Raw genomic sequence first — 21,188 nt, 5'->3', positions numbered from 1 at the left:
TGGATATACGAAGAAAACATACAATGGGTTTGTTTCTCCACAAGCTATAGCGTCGTCCTCATCGGGGCGAAGTGCGTTTCACAAGTCAAGGACGGCTATACGCGGGAAAATGCACATGTGACCAGGCTATACCTACTCCCATAGCAATAGCTTGTTCGCTGCGTCATTGCGCTAGAAAACTTAAATACGCGCAAAAACGCGTAAGGCTTTTTTTTTTCTTCGAAGCTTTCGTCGCCCTGCTCCCTCATACGAGAGAGTTGATTTCCTGCGGCAAGTGCATGGGCCGCTGTGTCTTCCGCTGTGTGCGAGCGTGCAGCCGTCATTTGCCTTTACGTCAACAGATTCAGAATTGTACAGAATATTTCACCGCACAGCATAGATATGGCATGTGTACGCATTTTAAGTAGTGCGTGCAACTCATTTCTGATTCACTTACACCGGTGCAAACAGGAAGCGGCCTTGTACCTCACGGAATCTCGACTGATTGGTGTACTAGTGATGCAGGAATGAACTCCGGTCTTGTTCAGTGCATAGTGCACATAATCAATTTCTGAGGACGCGTGAACTCCGACGAGAACTGTCAGCGCCTGCAACAAGAGTTTACTTGCGCTTTACTGCGCACAGCAGTAATTCATGCTTGTCGGCTGTCTGTTTCGTGCATTCTGTTGCGAGTCGGTGGAATTTCACTGCTGTCATCAACCCCTTCGTGTGTACATTGCTGGTTTGGGATTCCACAACAAAACAGCAACTACCAGCCTTCCGTAATTTCTGGTTTGGGATTCAACAACACAACACTAATTACCAGCCTTCCGTAGGGGCGCAATCGCAAACAAGAGAAGTTTCTCGCGCAGACTAAGCTTACCTTCACACTTGGGAAGAGGCAAGCGGGCGGAAAGGCCAAAGCGGGCGGAAAGGCCAAAGCGGCCGGAAAGGCCAAAGCGGCCGGAAATTTTTTCCGCGCCTGTCCAAGGTTGTTCACATTTGTTTTGCTACCGCCGCGGCCGCCGCGGCCGTTTTCGTCCAGATCCATCTCGTCTGCGTACGTTTGTCGGCGTGGTGGCGCTCATTATCGCATTATTTCGAGCAGTATGTTCATTCTTTGACTCACGTACCGTCATCAAAAGTGATCATTTCACGCAACTTCGCGTGTCATCTGCGACCTTCGGTAAATTCCTCGTTGGCGTTCCGTAATTCGCCTCACACGGGCGCGGTAGCGCTGAGTCCCAAGTTGGTGCCTAGGCGTGATAATATTTCTTTAATAGCTTTTATTTACAAGTTGTAATAACATTTCATCATTTCGTATTGTCGGCGCCTCCAGGACACCAAAGGGGCAACGGGAACACCACAGCTAAAACCCGGGCTGGCCCTTGTGTTGGGGCTAACCAAAGCCTGCGCGTCCTACGTGAGACCTACGCTCCCAATCTATCGTCGCGACGAGAAAAGCACCCCGCGACTTTTGCAACATACCGTACACGTGCGAGGAGAATTATGGAGCACCAACGAGGAATCTGCCTAACTATTGTCTGCCGTGGAAGTGGAAGAAGAAATGGCTTTTATACTTCTACCTACTTGTTTTCTAGAAATGTACAATGAATAAACGGAAGACGCGGACACCTCGGAAATGGCGGCGGTGGTGGGTTCGCCTGGCTTTGCAAAAGCGCGAGAAGTTGGGTCACGCCAAAGCTTCGTTGCCGCACCTCCGGTCGCGCGACGTTGAATACTATCGCGAGTATTGCTGACAATACGTTTTAGTGCCACTCTTGTCGTAGAGCAAGGGCTGGTTCTTGATCGCGTCGATCAGCATTAACGCCTACACTTTTGGTGTCATGTTCAATTTTACGACCGGTTGTTTACATGCTAGTGTAGCTTCCAGTGAAGCAGAACGACTTTCCGCGCGCGTTTCCACTTCGCCATGGCGAAAAAATCGGCCCGAGACCGATTTGGCTCGCAGCCTGTTGTTCTGCCTGTTTTGCCGCCTAGGTGGGCGGATTTTTGCAAGATTTTGCCGCTTCCGACAGCTTCGAGACCAAGTGTGAACGTAGCCTAAGATCCTACGCGAGCGCGGCCTAAGCGGCACCTGAAGGGAAGTGGCGGAAATGTATATATATACCGGAGATTTCGACCACCTGGGGTCTTTAACGTGCACCTAAATCTAAGTAAACGGGCCTCGAGCGTTTTCGCCATCATCTAAAATGCGGCTGCCGCATTTGTAGCTTCATTTGTTGCGCACTTGTTGCTTCAGAATGCGGCCGCCACATTCTCGCCCAAAACTTCACAGAGTGTGAAAGCCTTGACAAACACTGTGACAGTTTTTTTCATATGCAGACATGATTCGCTGTAACTTTCCAACCCAAACGGAAGCGCCCAGGAATGAAATTGTGATAGTAGCACCGGTTTCATGAATTATGTCAGCGCGAAGCGACGAGGACAACGGGTGGGTAAGTGGGGGCGGGGGGAGGGGTTGCGGAAAAAGTTTCGGGGGGGGGGGGTGATCCCCCAACCCTCCCCCCTGGCTACGCCCCTGCGCCGAGGCCATGGTAGATGTGATTAGTAATGCGGTATATGTGAGTAGGCTGACTGGGATTATTACATGAAGTACGGCAACGTACCTACGTTAAGTCACGGTGGAAATTACAGAGCCCTTTATTGTATATATGTTGAAATCATGTGAAAGTGTCTCTGCTAAAAAGTTATAAGTTTAATAAGTTTATAAGTTTATAAGTTTAACACGGGTGCGACCTAGCGGGCGATTTCCAAAATCAAAGATGTCTTCATAGGACATCAGAATACGGCGAAGGGCGTCGGCGTAAGCAGGCCGTAGGTCAGTAGCTATCATGGGCGTAAACTTGTTGCTTGAAGTAGGACGGTCGGAAGCTGCAGCAGTGTCGAATCGTGGTTTGGGCGTAAGAGCAGCTACTCCACACTCTTTCAAAGGGGACAGCAAAGCGAGAGATACACCCTCAGGAAGCACTTGCAGACACGAACCAAAGTTCTGAAGGGGAAGCCACGCTCGATTGTTAACAAGAGTGACAATGGAGCTGGGTAGTGCGATTTGACGTGCCAGGAGAACGTCGCAAAGTGGGGACACCACGTAAGGACCATCTCGAAGTGGAGGAGAAGGCGACATGAGGACGTAGGTCGCAGCATCAGGTTGCAGGCGAACAAATTCAGCAGAACGAAGTCGGGACTTGTGGTCTTCGGTCGGGTCGGCAAAGTAATGGGGCAGTTCAAGGCGAAAGGTGCCGGTTGTACAGTCAATAAGGGCTGAATGAGCAGTCAGGAAGTCTATTCCAAGAATCACTTCGTGGGGACACTCGGCCAGTACTGTGAACAGGACTAACACAGGACGACCGGCAATGGTAACACGGGCGGCGCACATTCCCATCACGGCTGTTGTACTGCCATTAGCCACTCGGACGGCAGGCGACTCGGCAGGTGTCAGGACTTTACGGAGACGGCTGCGAAGATCTGATCGCATAACCGACACCTGAGCGCCAGTATCGACGAGGACTTGAACGGGTACATCATCAACAAAAATTTCAACAAAGTTCGGTCGAGCAGCAGGGGTCAGCAGAGGTTTTGCAGTCCGAGTCGTCAACGCAGCCTCACCTCCGGGGGCTGCATTGCTTAGTTTCCCGAGAAGCGGCCCGCGTCGGACGGGGACGAGGGACGTGGAGGTGTAGGCGAGCGGGACTGACGGCGTTGACGCGAGGGCGAGCGGCTAGTGGTGTTTCCCCGAGAGGGAAGGTCGGCATGGTATGGTTCAGAAAGGGGCGACAGAGACCGAGGGTCTCGGTCGAAGCGGCGATCAGCGTATTGTCGAGGCGAGGAGTACCAGCGGCTACTTCGGCAGTGGCGGGAGATGTGACCGACCCGGGAGCAAGCAAAGCAAATCGGCCTGTCATCCGGTGTTCGCCACTCAGTTCCGATATCGACTCGGGAACGACTGGCGAGGTGCAGCAGAGGCAATGACAGTAGTTGTAGGGGTGGGACGTGGGCGGACGGCAGACTAGATGTTCATGTTGGCAATTTCTTGGCGGACAACAGCTTGAATGAGCGAGATGGTCATGTTGTCGTGCGTATAGGGACAGTGAGAACTTGGAGCCATAGCCTGGAATTCGCGGCGGATGACCTGTGTCAAGCTTGGTGTGGCAGGCGGATGTGATGCCGGAGGGTCGTTGCAGGAGGAAGTGGCAGCCGTATTGGGAAGTCGGTCGAAGCGTAGTACGATGCGTTTGCTCTTCGCTTGCTCAAAATTCCGGCATTCCTTTATGATGGATTCAACCGTTGAGCAGTTCCTGCAAAGCAGGAGGTTGAACGCATCGTCTGCGATGCCCTTCAAGATGTGTCCAACCCTATCGGCCTCTAGCATGTCCGCGTCCGCTTTACGGCAGAGAGCCAGAACGTCTTGAATATACGCGACGTACGATTCGGTTGGTGTCTGGACACGAGACGCTAGCTCTTGCTTTGCCTCCATTTGACGTCCCACAGGCCTTCCGAAAAGATCGCGTAGCTTTTCCTTGCAAGAGTCCCAGCTTGTAATTTCGGTTTCATGCGTCTAGAACCATACCTTCGCGGTTCCTCCCAAGTAAAAGATCAGGTTGGCCAGCAAATGTGTGGCATTCCACTTGTTGTGCTTACCGACGCGCTCATACGACGTCAGCCAGTCTTCTACGTCGACCTTGCCAGTGCCAGTGAAGATTCCCGGGTGACGTAGCTGGGTTAGTACCACTTCCGCCGGTGTCTGAGCGGCGGAGGCAGCGTCAGCGTCGGAGGCAGCGTCAGTAGCCATAACAGCGGAACCGATGTTACGCCCGCTGCGAAGATCGAGGGCCGGCTTGTGGCGAGATTACCCAGCACCTCCACCAAAATGTTACGGGGAGAAAATATATGTATTTACAATATATACAGAGGGTTGTAGCTCTGTGGCCAGGGTGACACCATCTACCGAGCTCCGAGACACTTCAGCCTCGTACAAACTCGTACGTGACAATATCAGGACTGAATAGCCTTCTGTTAAGCTGTTTTTAAAAATGCTGTGTACGAAGTTCTATTGTGGTTTAAACTGCAACGTTATCAGCGCTTCCAAAAGAAAGTGACTACAACTCCATCTTTCTCGGGCGTTAATTTCACCTAGGTACCACCGCCTGACTCGTGACCTTTATATTTTTAAATCTGCCCCGATGACGTAAGTTACGTTGCGGAAAAAATAAATACCCTTTCTAAAGAATGAACCATCACAGCTTCCGACACAGCGCGGTACGTTGGCGCAAGTCGTCATGTGTGATCACGATAAGAACGACAGCCCGTCGTTAAAGATGACTTGTCACTCCCCGGTTTTTCTTTTTTTGTCAAGGACGCGGCTAACCCGTAGAAGGGTAATCCCGACCTTGGCATGATGCTTGCGACTTTTCTGATTCCGGACGAGCGCGTTCTTTGTGTGTAATTCAGGGGCCTGGCATCGAAAGGCTTACACCTTTAACAGCGAAAGGCTTTCGCAGTCACTTCGGTAGCTCCACGGAAAGCGCGAACAATCAGTCCAATTTCAGCACAAGCGCTCTGAACCAAGACACATACATATTTGCGAGAAAGGAGCTCCTATATTACCCATAGCGAGAAATGTATCCACAAATGACACCTCATTATCCCGGTGTGTTTATGAGCCGCACTCTGCTGCCTGTATTCCGTAGTATGACAAAAATATAGTTTGTGCAGTGTCAGTAGCCTAAACGTAAAACAGGAAATTGAAGTCATCACAAAGACTGTCATATATCATAAATTGCAAGAAAAAAACTGAAACTGTACTTCATATTACTCGCAATGCAAACTTCGATACATGTGATTCATTTCAATTTCCCATCTGTTCAAACCCGCCGTGGTTGCTGAGTGGCTATGGTGTTGGGTTGCTGAGCACGAGGTCGCGGGATCGAATCCCGGCCACGGCGGCCGCATTTCGATTGGGGCGAAATGCGAAAACACCCGTGTACTTAGATTTAGGTGCACAGTAAAGAACCCCAGGTGGTCCAAATTATTCTGGAGTCCCTAACTACGGCGTGCCTCCTAATCAGATCGTGGTTTTAGCACGTAAAAGCCAATAATTTAATTTAATTTTTTAAACGTAGATGTTGCTAATGGTAGTGGTTAAGGGGAAATAAACATGCACTCTTAGCGCGCGCAGAAACTACGCCGGTTTCTAATGAGGGGAGCTTCGCGCCGTGATGCAGCAGACCCCTTCAAGCATTGACAATGCAGCATGCAGCACTGGCGGTGGGGTGGAACTCGGATGTGGCGGGGGCTGCCGTTGCAACGCGAGGATAATTGGATGTGACGGACGTTCGCGCCGAAGATTAAAAAGATTGTTGATATTAAAGCGATTGCTGTGCACTATGACGTAGCCAAATATGGTGGGTTTTAACGGTGGATCATGAACGCTATCACAGAGAAGGTTTACTGCAAAGAGTTATATGGCGGGTAGAGGCGCGGTGGCATTTAAAGCGATAGCTCTGTGGCGGCCATGCGCAAAAAAATTGTACCTTAAGTATCCCTACGTGATTTGAATGCGAAAGCATTATGACTTCTCTCAGTCATTACCAATAAAGACTTCTTAAGTATTACAACCTGTTTGAGATCCTTCCTTCGCTTTATTTTCTCTGCGTTCATTAATCACCAGACCACAACCTTTCAGAACTCATCGTCAAGTAGCTACGAGTTGATATGGTGATCCACTTTAAGCCACCTTAACCAAGTTCAATTCATTGTAACTTAGTTTACTTCACCTTAATTCACTTGACTCCATCTTAAGTCACCCTACTCTAACTTGTAACTTTAATACACTTCACTGTAATTCACCTTACTTCACAATAACTACCCATAATTACTACTAATTAACGTTGTCAAGCCATTTACTATCTTATCTATTACTGATGACGCTGATGAGGTCACATTGACTTTTGATACCACTCGTTGTGGACGATGCCGGCTTTTCTGCCTCATGGCTCATCTAATGCTTTCGCATTAATGATTACTGTAGACGACAACGGTCCTTCTGCACGGCACAGAGTAAACTGCTTTCCCACTTTCATTGCGATTTGCGCAGCCCCGGTTCGCGGCGTCCCGTCATGCTCAGAGTTGCTGCAGATAGTTCTTGCGCGGCGACAAGGGCGAGCGTGTATACTGCTCGAGTGCACGCGATAGGAGTGAGACCGCTGCTCCGGCCTAAGCGGCCAGAAGTGCTTTCTGACGCCATGGTGGGAACGCGCCTTTGCCGATACGAATGACACAAGAGCTGAAGCAAGTGGTATACCGGCGTTGTTTCCGCCATGTTCTCTGCTCTGTGCGGAGTATAACGACTTATATCACTTGTCACGGCGTGACGACGCTCGACCAACGGCGGTACCGGTGGCGCGAGTGAGAGGCCCTGCGTATACAGGGGAACTATCCCTCACCAGTACACGGGAGCCCAAGCCCAGAGTCCACTAAAGTTTGCTTAAGAGATTTAGTAGTGGAGATGTGGTTTATGGTAAATGAAAAAAAAAATAATAATCACGATAAGTAAGCCAGAGAATGTTGATTCCACTTTCAATCTGCATCAAATCGACAGATTTAACACATGGAAACTTTTCTATAATCGCAATGGAACATTCGCATCACTTATGCTAAAACACTGCGTTGGATCTCACGTAAAGCTTTCATTGTTGTTGTACTTCCTCTATAATAATTAATTAATAATAATGTAATAGTAGTAGCAGTAGGGGTAGTAGTAGCTGTAGCAGAAGTAGTAATTTTTATCCTTATCTTCGTTTTTACAAGCTCGTGGAAATGGCCAGTGGTTGTTGCTCAGCACAAACGACAGGCAAGAGTTGACATGGAAGAAGTAGAAGAAACGAAACGGACGCAAGTTTGAAATGGAGACACTGGAGCACCTAAATCAATGAATAGCTGTGATTACTTCGCTGTTTGTTGGTCGGCTGCTATGGCGCCACGGCTTCTTTTAGCGATGACTGGCAGAAAAGTGGTGATGTTCTGGGAGTGCAACGCTTTAGCGTTACAAATGTTTATGGTACCTCAATTTTCAACAGATGGAACACGGAATTAAAGGGCGGCAGCACAGGTTGTAGAAGTCACATAAATATAACGCTCAACGAACGTGCCAACGACAGCTTACTCCTACCGTTAAGAGTATCACATGCGTTTTATGAACTCGAAAAGCGAATTCGGCGTCACATGTTGAAAAAAATGAAAACTTGGAAAGCGCCGGTGCGACATGGTCAGAAACATTAGCCACACCCGTATTAAGTACCTAATCATGCTGTGGATTCCCCAGGCAGTGAGACGGCTAAAAAAACATCTTCTTCCTTCTGGGGTTTTACGTGCCAAAACCAGTTCTGATTATAAGGCACGCCGTGGTGGAGGGCTCCGGATTAATTTTGACCACCTGGGGTTCTTTAACGTGCACTACAACGCAAACACACGGGTGTTTGCGCATTTCGCCTTCGAATTTCGAAATTCGGCCGCCGCAGACAGCCCGAGAAACAATTGCTTGACTTGTTTGCCCAGCGTAAAATAGCGGTAGTTTTCGCTGACTGATTTTAGCGACCCGAATCTGAACAGGGGGCAATGGGGGATGCCGTAGTCAAGGTTACGGAATAATCTTGATCAATGGTTTCCTAATGTTGACTAGACCATAAAGATACACGTGCCTGTAGTTTGTCGTCAAAAAAGCGACCGTAATAGCTGGGTTACAACCCACGGCCTCAAGCAGAGCAGTGGACCATTATAGCCACTGAGCCAACGCGATGAGTTTCCCCAGTTTTAACTCGGTCGTGTACATCGCTATACATTCGGTTTCATAACGGTTTCACGAATCCTTATCTAAGAGGATAGGGCGCGGCATAACGTGCCGCGTGCATCATGAAATAAATGACTTCGGACGTCTTCCTGTAATGCGAGCTTGCGAAAAGAACGGAACTATTCCAGGTTGTTCACATTAATGCACCTTCTTAGTGTGCGGTCGATATTACACTATGGGCAGGGACGTAGCCAGGGGGGGGGGGCGCTGATGGGGCTTCAGACCCCTCCCCCCCGCCCCCGAAATTATTTCGTGCTGGCATGCACCGCCGACCAAAACAACCACCGGTGCCGGGAATCATTCTGGATTTTGTCTACAATGTCTTTTTCACACTCGAAAAGACATTTCGGCACGCACATTGCGAACTCGGGCTGGATTTCGTCGCAACGCCCTCGGCACCTGGACTCACATAACGCAAGGAGCCCCCATCCGAGCACAAACCTGCAAGGGTTTTTCGATAGCGAGCGGGCGCGTTGCGGCATCTCGCAGCAGCCGCGGAATCTACGGAGTGCATGGAATTCAATTCCGAAACTTTATGGGTATAATGTTCTCATAAACTTATGACGCGAAAGGTGCACTGACATTTCCAAAGGCGTGCTTTAGATTTTCAATTCTGGAACTTTATGGGTTTAACGTTCTTATAAACTTGAGCTAACATGCGTGCACTGGAGCCCTCGTGTCCAAGCCGCTTCAGAAATGTAAGCCCGCGCTCGCAATCTTCCACACACACGAAAATACTAAATATGACCGTGACTGCAGCTGGCAGCTGATAATTTTCTCCAAACATTTTCAGGAAGGGCGCCCGATGTGATCAATCAGCTGCGCCAGGGCAGGCAAAGTAAAATAAGAGAAAACAAAAGAAAGTTAACGGCCTACTATTGAGGCGGATCTTTTTTGCGGGCGACAAGGTCTGACTCTCCGTGGCCATAGGGACAGTGGTCCTATGGATTTAAGCTAATCCCCCTGAAAATATTGGTATTTTCAGAGCGCTTCTTCATCTGCGAGCTGATTGTGGAGATACATATCTGAAGAACCATTTGGATGTTTCCCTAGTAATACCCCGCATTTAAGCCTGGATCTACAAAACCAAATTATAGAAATTTGTTGTGAAATTATCAAAGAAAGCCTAGATGCAAAAGTAAATGATGCAGGCTGCTTCTCCATATTTGCTGACGAAACGACGGATATTGCCGGTATCCAACAGTTTACTGTTTGTGCAAGGTACACCCGTGAGCAAAAGTATACGTACCACAGGGTCGCAGAAAAAACTAATTTTATCTGCAATTATCGAACATAAACTGAAATTTAAGAGTACACTGGAAAGTTCGCAATGTCAAGTTTGGACTGCAGTGCTCAATTTCAAGTTGCATTCGCAGGCAGTTGAAAAAATCGGCCTTATCGCGCAATCCCTGGTCCGTATACTTTTGCTCACGGGTGTACCTAAACAAGGATGCCAACGACATCGAAGGAGTACTTTTAGGTTTTAGCACCGGAATAGATGGCCTCTCTCATTGCGACTGCAGGTTATATGTAAATGTGTAGAAACGGCTTCAGATTCTAGTCACCCTTCCAGTGACCACTTCAAGCGCAGATAGTATATATTTAACATGAGATTGCTAAAAAACTACTTGCGCTCTACAATGTCTGAGGGACACATGGTTAGGCAGGCGCTTATATACGTCCAGAGAGACGTCGGCATGAACGTGTCCGAAGTCATTGACCGCTTCACTAAACTTCCCCGCTGAGTGAAGTTTGTCCTTTAGATAGCGAAGCGGCAAAAATCAATGCAAGTAAAATTTCTGTTCCTTCAGGTCCATAAACTCGTAATTATGAAAACGTATGACTGTTCATTAGCTTCTAAAACCGCAGAAATTTTCGCCGTTTATTCAAACAGTTAGCATCATGATCAAAATTATCGTGTGAAAACTAAAATTACGAGGACATCAATAACCAATCTTTACCGACCTTGTTTATTGAAAGCGCGGCCCTCGCGGCGTTTCCCAACAAACACACTCGGATATTGGGTAGTTTAACTTGCCGCATCATCTGTAGCTTTCATTTGGTCTTTTCTTTCCTTTTTAGCTACCCGCTTTTACTTCTTTTTTGAACCGAAGCAATACCCTTCCTTAATTTTGGGTGTAGAAAATTTGTCGCCGCTCTGCAGGCAGTTAAATTACACATTTTCGTACTGATTTCTTAATTATTCATCTATTATCTACCCATATGGTGCTGTCGCGACCGCCGCATGGCCCAAGACCATATCACGAGTTACTTTCAGACATAGCGCAAAAAAGTACGCACAACACACACGAAGACACGACAGACACGGACGAGCGCTACTACCAACCGTTTATTTCAGCCAACAAAACCTCCGATTTATAAGGTGAACCACGTACACCAGTGTCACGCCCCTTTCCCATGCGAGGTGATAAAAAGAAATCTAAAAAAGTTAACAGTACTATCTGCCTCAGGCAACAGAGTTCAAATAGTACAGTTCGGCACTGTGCAAAAGAATTGACGCTTCGCTTATACAAATATCTGAGTTCTATGATGAAATATCTGATGTAGAATGCTTCTAGAGCCATTCGAGTCGTGTAGTTTGTTGATTTGCCTAAGATAGTGGTCTCATAAAATCGTGCCTCGCAACCACACGTAATGATGTGAGCAACCAAATCTGCACATCTTTTTTTTTTCTTAACTTTGTATCCCGGCCACGGCGGCCGCATTTCGATGGGGGCGCAATGCGAAAACACCCGTGTAGTTAGATTTAGGTGCACGTTAAAGAACCCCAGGTGGTCCAAATTTCCGCAGTCCCACACTACGGCGTGCCTCATAATCAGAACTGGTTTTGGCACGTAAAACCCCATAAATAATTTTTTCTTAACTTTTAGCGCATGCACCCTGAGCCGGTCGTTCAAGCATCGTTCGGTTTGGCCGATGTACACCTTCCCGCACAACAAGGGGACGGAGGATACCACTCCTGTCGCACACTCCACGAAGCGGCTATCATGGCTGGTTTGGCAACCTCCCTTCCTGTCACCGCAAATTCGAGGGCAGAGCCTGGATAGCTTATTAGGAGCCGTGAAGACCACAGGAATACGATGCCTGTTCGCGACCTCCTTCAGGTTGTGAGAGACCTGATGCATATAAGGCATGGCTACGGGTCTCGCCATCCATCGCAGGGTCTCAGCCCTTTTCGCTCCAGCTATGTTCTTTACCCTCTGCAGGATAGACTCGGCCACCGCAACAAAAATCAACTCAGGGAATCCCGCTGCTAATGGGCGACTAATCTGATTGTCAAAGCAATGCTGCATTGAATAATGCGGGTATGACTTACGGAGCGCAACATCCAGACATTGTAATGCGATGCCCCTTTTTACTACTTTAGAGTGGGCAGAGTCAAATGGCAGGATACACTTCTAAACCCGTGGGAGGTACTCTCAGCAAACATGGCCTACACTAAATTTTAGCCTTGACATTAAGGAATTGTAACCCGTCATTTCCAAGCAATTCATGAGTGAAACTCAAACCCTGCCCAGCTTGAATAAAAACATCTAAAATACTCCCCGGGGCAGTGAAACCATCCTCTTTCTTTACAAGAATTAAAAAGTCATCGACGTACCGAAACCCTTTGAATACCTTCCCTCCATTAAAAGCCAAATCAAGCGCACTGTCAATATCAGCTAAAAATATGTCGCATAGAATCGGAGCCACGCAAGACCCTATACACACTCCTCTACGTTGCAGAAAAGGCTGCTCGTTAAAAACAATAAATGTTACACTAAGATAAAATTCTAAAAGCGTTCAATTATGAACCGACAAGCAAGCGAAGTCTTCTAAGTCGCATTCGCCACTCTGTTCAATGAACTTCCTAACAGCAACTAAAAGCTTATCTTTGAGGTACTGAATAAAAAAAGTACTCAACGTCGACAGACAAGCCATAATCTATACTCTCGTTGTGTTTCACATATTCGGTGATTTCTTCAGATTTCCTCACGCGGAAAGGATCAACAACCGTGAGTCACTTAAGGCTCTTCAGTAAAAACTGACTAACATTCCTTTGCCAAGCCCCCCCTTCACTTACAATGGTTCTGAAAGGGACATCTACCTTATGTGTTTTTGTAGAAAAGAAAACCTTCAGACTGTTCCCCTTACTATTTCTAATAGCACTAGCAAGAGCATTCAATTCCAAGTCCTTACAAAATTTGATGAACTTAGTCTTAACCCTCACTGCAGTTTTCTAAACAGCCCGAAAGTTATTGTCCACTGCCGCTTGGGCTTTTTCATTGAACATGCCTTTCGGCATCACAACAAATCTACCTTGCTTGTCAGCTTCTAGGAGAACCAAACTGTTCTGACAAACTGAAAGTAACTATGTTAGACCAACTAGACCAACAGGCGGTCCTTCCGGAACGTATCACGATTTCTGCGATCATAATTTTGTTCTTGCCGGGATCGTCTGTCTTTCTATGCGTAAAGCTACTATGTGTGACTGCGCAACTTGTCTGTTTTGTTTGACGGATTACATACAGTGACGTTTGCTTAAATACGTAGATTTATTGGATACTTATCATCATCATCATCATCATCAGCCTATATTTATGTCCACTGCAGGACGAAGGCCTCTCCCTGCGATCTCCAATTACCCCTGTCTTGCGCTAGCGTATTCCAACTTGCGCCTGCGAATTTCCTAACCTCATCATCCCACCTGACTTTCTGCCATCCTTATACATATACTTATACTTATACTTATACATATATTTAAACATCTTGTTGCAAGGCTTTGTGTATACAAACAGTGCATTTTGTTTCCAGTGACACTTTTGTGCCTTTTATCAACTTGTATCTTCGCACTTGTATGTTCCATTCTATTTTCGCATTCCTAATTTAGATCTTGCAGAACTCCTCCTTCGTATATGTACTCGCTGTTGCGACTATATTATCGGTGTAATTACAATACACAACCGGTAACAACTGCTCATGCGCAATATATTGCAACGAAGGACAGTGTCATTGAGGTTTTTCCCTGGCCGTTGCATAGGTACAGTCACGAGCAAAAGTTTGTGGACCAAAGGTACGGTATGATATGATATGATGGTATGATAAAACTTTATTACGGTCACTCGGAACGCGCGTCAGCACGTAGCGGGCCGCGTTACAATCGCGGTCGCATACCAATCGAGTAAATACGGTAGGTACCTCCCTGTGTACTCCCGGCCAAAATGTTGTTTTGGTTAGTTTCGGTATCGCCTGCCTTCTACTTCTGTATCCGTTAACATGACCCTTCTCCATTAGAGCACTGCACGGGCCGATTTTTGCGGCCCGGGCCCGGCCCGGGCCCGTTTTTACATTGCGCGGCCCATGCGAGCCTGATCAAACCTTTTATGGCGAGACCCGGGCCCGGCCCGGGCACGGAAATAATCTACGTTACCCGCCCGGCCCGGCCCACCATCCCTTTACCTTAGGGCCGAGCCCGGCCCGAGCCCGGCTCGAAACCGGCCCGAACCCGGCCCGAGACCGAAAAATATATGTTTTTCAGAGTTGAGACGCCCGACAATAACTCGCTGCACGTTACATGCGCACCACCAGAAAGCCCGAGCCCGGCACGGGCCCGCGTCAAAAAACCCGAGCCCGGCCCGGGCCCGGGTCAAAATGCACAGGCTGTGCCCGAGCCCGGCCCGAGCCCGTGAAAAAACTGCTCTACCCGGCCCGGCCCACGGGCCGGGCCAGGCCCGGGCTTTCGGGTGAGCCCGTGCAGTGCTCTATTTTCCATTATGACTCTTCGATGTTGTATCAGCAGCATCAATTGCATCATGTGTTTCCCTTCAGTCCAAAAAGTTTCTATATACCAGGTCCTTTTTCAGCTCATATGTTAAACCTTCTCTGACTCCTCGCATAGGTCTACCACCGATGCTCTGCTTCACGTACCTGAGTGTTCTATTCCCTCTCTGCTGCTTTCCCAGGTCTTCCACGGGTACATCAAGTTGCCCTACTACTATATGCGTGTTCACCTCTAGTTCTTTATCCCTGTTACTGTCGTCACAGTTCCTAGATCTGTTTCACCGCATAGCATAACTGAGTGACTATGGGCCCTCGGTCCCGGTATATTTCCTAAAATCAGGTCATACAGCGGCTCTTCTACGCACCTGGCTGCCACAATTCTTGTATATTACGGTGTGAATATATAGATCTTAGCCTCCGGGAGGTATCTCATCAAGCTGTCCACGAACATAACTGGTTTTACGTGCCCCGTCATTTTTTTTTGGGATGTACCAAACTTCTCCTTACTAGCACAGTGTCCGCACCCGTGTCTCTTCATACAGTAGCCTTCTTTTCTTCTTCCTTATCTTCTACCACTGGTATATCTTGCTCTATACTGTCGACATTGGCTGCACTTACGACCTCTAATGTTTCCTTTATTTCAGACCTGTGAGCTTCGCGAGTTTTACTAGGGGCTATAATCGTTGACACTTCTCGTGATCGGCGTTTGCATTCTTCAGTTTTGTGTCCGCTCTTGTTACACCATTCACAATATTTCCGTTCACGTTGTTCATCACTTCCCGCATGACAATGAATTGCCTGATGACCGGGACGACCACAGAGGAAACATCTCTGCTGTCCCCTGCGCCCATCCATTTGGGGTTTCTCTTTCAGCTCAACTTCCTCTGAAGTCGGAGCATCTCTAGCACCCTTTCCTAAATTTCTCAACACCTGCCCCTATACAAACTGGTCTCTTTGCTCTGCCATCTCCTCCATAGTCTGTACTTTTCTCTCTTTCAGAAATATGGCCAAACAATTGCTACATCTGGCCAGGAATTTCTCACCCACAACTTTGTCGTGAACTCCTTCGTATTATTTTTTTCCGTTTCGGACAGCTCTATCCACCTCTCAAAATAGTTCGTCAGATGGCATGCGAACTGCTTTTCCATTTCTGAATCTTCTGGCTTGCACAGTCGGAACTTTTCCGAAAACCTTCAGCAGTCAACTTGAACCTCTGCGATAAAGTTTTTTTTAATTTGTCATAGTCTAACGATTCTTCTGCTGGCATCCGGCCAAACAACCTCAGAGCCCCCCTTACAATACACATGCTCAGGGTGCTGGCCCACTTGCTCTTCTCCCAACCTTACCCGACTGCGATCCTTTAAACCCAATGAAAATACGCATCTAGTTCATCCCTTCGCTCAAGGAAAGGTGCCATTAGGTTACAGGGGCAAATTTGTCGCGGTCTGGGAGAAGGTGAGTCGAATGACGCCAACCTTGATGTGCTAGTTGCTTCACGGGAACCCGCATTCATTTCCGCTAACTTAATCATTGCCAAGATTTTTAAATGCGACGCATTTCTTGGCGAACATTTGCCACTTTGACAGTAACTATCTATCTATCTACCTATATAGCCGCCTACGTATTGGTGGTCTCAAAAAGATTAACACTCAAAAACCACAGAAATGGGTTCGGACGTGGGTACTAAGGGAAGGAAACACTAAATTATGAAGGTAGAAGTCATAGTCATGAGCACGACTCAGCAAAAATGACAATGACTCAGCGAAAAAAGAATAACACACAAAAGCCTCTGAAATGGGTTCGCACGTGGGTACTAAGTGAAGGAAACACTAAAGGATGATAGTATAAGTCATAGTCATGACCATGACTCAGCAAGAATGACTGACTCAGTGAAAGAAGATACCAATGTAATGGGTTCGGATGTAGTACTAAGTGACGAAAAAGACTACGTATTGATGGTCGAAGTCATATTCATGAGCATGACTAAGGCTTTCACCTTAAAGTCTCTTAGACCTAGTTAAAGGGACTCCCCAGCACTCATGACATTAATATCATGACATGCGAGTCATGTATGTCATGAAACAGCCGCCCAAGTCTTGGTGCTCTGATGGTCGTTTCGTTAATTGGTAGGCTCCCCGCACAGTGCTTCGCATAACATCGATTCCCACAGTGGGTGGGATCTGCCGGCTTTTTTTTCTCTTTCGTGCTCTTCGCGCGCTCGTTCGTGCTGCTTTTCTTTCTCTCGCTGAGCATACTCGAAAAACGTCATCGCCTCCTCTTGCGACATCTGTAAATCTTTAGCTATCGCAGCCAAACGTTCCCACTCCATCTCTAGGCCACCAGGATCAGTGACAGGGCCGGAACAGAATCCTAGCAGGCTCGCCAATGTTGTCACAGATCTCGGGGGCACGGATGTTCAAGAGATGGACTAAGAGGCGTATAATGGCACAGCACACATTTCACCTCATGCAGTGTTCACACTGTTTACGAGTTCATTATCCCAAACACTTTACATTGATAAACGTGCTCAGTTCACGTTACTTTGCTCCAGAGCATCCTTAACTTGAGAACTGGAATTTATCTTTCTTTCTATGCATATTTCTGAAAACTGAAATCTTCCGCATGCCATTCCAAATTGTTATTCCTTTTCTATTCTACCAGTTGCACCTGGTCCCTTTTTCTGCCTTTTCTGAAACTCCCACGATTGCCTACTTTCCTTCTGCTTCCCTCTTTCACGTATGCCTAAGATTGCGCGTACACCTTGGAATGGCTCTGGTTGAATTCTGTCTTCCTCATCTTTCTTATTCCACCCCCATGTTCTCATGCACCTGCGTTTTGTTACGCCGTTTTGCTTTCCATCTCCTTTGAATCTTCTTCCTCCCCTTACACGTTGCAGGTCTAGGGGGGTTCGATTATCTCTCTTTCTCATTGCTCTCGGAGGTTGATGACTCCTCAATTCTGACACCTGGCGATCCCTGAAACAGACTTCAATTACCAACGCTATGCCAATCCGAGGTTTTTCACTACCAAAGGGGTGCAACAGCTGTGGAAATTGCGCCATTTCTATGCAATTTCGCATTTTTGCGCCACGCTGGGCCAAAACGCTCGACCAGACGCAAAATTTCTAGATTACGCTAGTTTTAGCGGCAAACAAAGGCCGCGTTGGCAACCTCAGCTTGCACATCACCATCCCTTCCAGTGCGATTCAGTAGCTTAGACGAGATCAAAGCACGTGCCGAGACGAGACGTTGGCTTGTTTGATGGTGACACACACACATACACACACACACATGCATGCACGCGCACACGCACACACACAGTCAACAACAGACCCTGGAGGCCACGGCCGAAGCACCGGAAGAGCGTCAAACAGTCGCTGTATGTTTCGACTACCGCCTGAACGTTGCGACACATCATCAGAAAAAAAAGCCGCAGATCCGACACCCTGTGGGAATCGATGTTATGCGAAGCACTGTGCAGGGAGCCAACCAAGTTAACAAAACGACTATGAAAGCACCAAGACTTATGCGGCTGTTTCATGACTTACATGGCACGCATGTAATCACATTCATTTCATGAGTCCTGCGGAGTCCTTTTCATCATCATCATCATCATAATCATCAGCCTATATTTTATGTCCACTGCAGGACGAAGGCCTCTCCCTGCGATATCCAATTACCCCTGTCTTGCGCTAGCGTATTCCAACTTGCGCCTGCAAATTTCCTCACTTCATCATCCCATCTGGTTTTCTGCCGACTTCGACTGCGCTTCCCTTCTCTTGGTATCCATTCTGTAACCCTAATGGTCCACCGGTTATCCATCCTACGCATTACATGGTCTGCCCAGCTCCGTTTCTTCCGCTTAATGTCAACTAGAATATCGGCTATCCCCGTTTGTTCTCTGATCCACACCGCTCTTTTCCTGTCTCTTAACGTTAGTCCTAAGATTTTTCGTTCCATCGCTCTTTGTGCGGTCCTTAACTTGTTCTCGAGCTTCTTTGTTAACCTCCAAGTTTCTGCCCCATATGTTAGCACCGGTAGAATGCAATGATTGTACACTTTTTTGTCAACGACAGTGGTAAGCTCCCAGTCAGGATTTGGTAATGCCTGCCGTATGCACTCCAATCCAATTTTACTGAGTCAAGCTAAGACTATGAATTATACCATCATCATTTAGTGTTTCCTTCCCATAGTACCCACGTCAGAACATATGCCAGTGTTTGTTGAGTTTTATTTTTTTTTCGCTGTGTCATTGTCATTTTAGGCGGCTGTTTGATGACCTGAATGAAACGTATTTCATGAAATTCATATCATGACCTATCATTTGTGTACTTCATACACTGTTGTGAAACTATGCCAATTTTGGTATCTATCAAGTTAATGAAATGACCATGAGAGCACCGAGACCTCCACATCTATTTCATGACCTACATGACACACATGTTGTAATATTCATGTCATAACCTATCATTTAAGTTCATCATACACTCTCGTCATACTATGCTAATTTTGGTAAACACCAAGATAACGATATGACAATGAGAGTACCTTTCTTTCTGAGTTTTACGTGCCAAAACCAGTTCTGATTATGAGGCACGCCGTAGGGGAGGGCTCCGGATTAATTTTGACCACCTGGGGTTCTTTAACGTGCACTACAACGCAAGCACACGGGCGTTTTATCATTTCGCCTTCATCGAAATGCGGCCGCCGGAGTCGGGATTCGATCCCGCGACCTCGTGCTCAGCTGCGCAACTCCTTAGCTGACTGAGCCACCCCGACAGGTAAGACGTAGGCGGCTACATAGATAGAAAGATAGATAATGTCAAAGTGGCAAATGTTCGCCAAGATATGCTTCAGATTTAAAACACGACGGGTTATTGCGTAAAACGATTGATTAAATGTCAAAGTTTGGGCACTGGCTGCTTGTTCGCTGCCGTATTGCACCTAGGCTGTTGCGAGCGAGCGCGAGCACCTGCTTAAGGCCGTGCGAAAGAGTACTTGCCGTTGCGCTCCTCTTGGCAACAGTTTACTAAAGGCCATGCTATAAAAAGCCCGACTGCAAAGAGCGAGGAGGTGCGACACCCTACGCCCTTCCTGATCCGATCCCATCAATGTCCAGAAAATTACTTTTATTTTTCAGAGCGAGCCTTATTTGTACTGTGACAGCGCAAGGTTTCCTCGGCCTTTTATTGCGATAGTAATTATATGGACACTTCAAGCGGATTTCTGCCGTAGGCGTCGCCGTAGTCGTCGCCGTGAGGTTCCGTATAAAGTCCAAGGGCGATAAAATCGTCGCCGGGCCCCGTATGCGCGAGTGAGCACGCGTGGGGGACGCGCGTTATCACGGAGAGCAAACGCACGGTGGAAGGCAAACGCGACTTCCGTCGCGCGAAAGGCCGTGGGGGTATGGGAGGGAGGGAGGCGGGGCGACGCTGTGCTGCAGCACCAAATTCGTATCTTGCAACCAGGCCCAAGGGGAACTGGCCACTCAATATCCCACGCGAAAGGAGGAAAATAGGAAGGCAGCGCGGGAGGTAGGGGGGTACCTTCTACTCTGCCAACGACTGCGATTATACTTTGCCCGGCTGCGGCGGTCGCCCGCACCGTCTCTTAAAAGCGATCTCCACACGGCTGTGACCTTTGTATGCACTGCGCATTCGTCGCTCAGTTTCCGTTGAAGCGATAGACCGCACGAACCTTCGCTCGCTGCCGTGGCTGCGCTTGCTGCCAGCGTTTTAACAGTGGTGGTCTGCAGTCATTGAGCGTCATTTATTCATGTTTGCTTGTGCGCGCTGACACGACGCTTGTTATTTCAGTTAGTAAGTGAATGTGTCCAAGTTTATGCAGCCAATAAAACTCCTATCTCTACTCCGAATAGCTCTCTACTAATTTGCTATCGCAATTGATGCTTCGCTTTTGGGCGAAACTGCGACATCTTTTTGTCGGATAAATCATGACATATGACATGAAGTCATGGATACATAAAATTCTACATAAGAAACTTGCCACTCATGTCGTGACTCAGCAACTGAGCATGGAGACAGAACATTCCGCGGCTATTCCACCCTGTGAGAGTGTACCTAAGCTGGTGCGGACGTTAGGCAAGAGCCACCACCCAACTTACGTTAGATGACGTTAAACAAGAGCCGCCGCAACACGCGACGCACGTCAGGCGTGCACACACGTATGCATAAGTACTGCATACATTCTCGTTCTTCTAGGCCGTCCGCCAACAGAGAGTGCCTTTTTGAAATAAATAATGTTTAAAAGTAAATACGTAAAGTACGGCTTTCAAACAAGCTGAAGACATGATAGCTTCGAATTGTTATTCGAATATACGAGACAACAGATCTATTACGCGCAAACTGAACGCAAAAGCCATTTTCCAGCTGCAGTTTGAGGCCTCTACGAGTGGCCGCGGCCGCTAGGTGGCGGTACCATTACCACATACATGCTAGGTGACTATTTGTCGCCGCTCCGTTTCAAAGGGGATGCCAATAAATCATCATCATCACTATCATCACTTCCTCATTTTTGGACACTCTCCGCCTAGCACAAGT

At 47.6% G+C, this 21,188-nt stretch overlaps 2 protein-coding genes across 6 annotated transcripts in view; one reads left to right on the top strand and one right to left on the bottom strand.

Moving 5' to 3' along the window:
* LOC119466316 (uncharacterized PE-PGRS family protein PE_PGRS20-like) overlaps window positions 1-21,188 on the bottom strand; it is a 1,297,174-nt gene that overhangs the window by 679,298 nt on the left and 596,688 nt on the right. The window lies entirely within an intron of this gene.
* LOC119466319 (uncharacterized PE-PGRS family protein PE_PGRS20-like) overlaps window positions 1-21,188 on the top strand; it is a 1,091,962-nt gene that overhangs the window by 514,340 nt on the left and 556,434 nt on the right. The window contains exon 1 of one of the 2 annotated variants that reach the window (XR_007463709.1): window positions 15,025-15,053. The exons of the other annotated variant lie outside the window; for it this stretch is intronic. The gene's annotated coding sequence lies outside the window, so the exon portion shown is untranslated. Of the gene's footprint in view, window positions 1-15,024; window positions 15,054-21,188 lie in introns of those variants that run through there. 2 annotated transcript variants of the gene reach the window in all.

The sequence above is a fragment of the Dermacentor silvarum genome, chromosome 10, assembly GCF_013339745.2.
Source record: "Dermacentor silvarum isolate Dsil-2018 chromosome 10, BIME_Dsil_1.4, whole genome shotgun sequence".
In the NCBI taxonomy this organism is placed as follows: Eukaryota; Metazoa; Arthropoda; class Arachnida; order Ixodida; family Ixodidae; genus Dermacentor; species Dermacentor silvarum.
The sequence above is the reverse complement of the archived record's forward strand: the minus strand, read 5'-3'. Positions and strand labels throughout refer to the sequence as shown.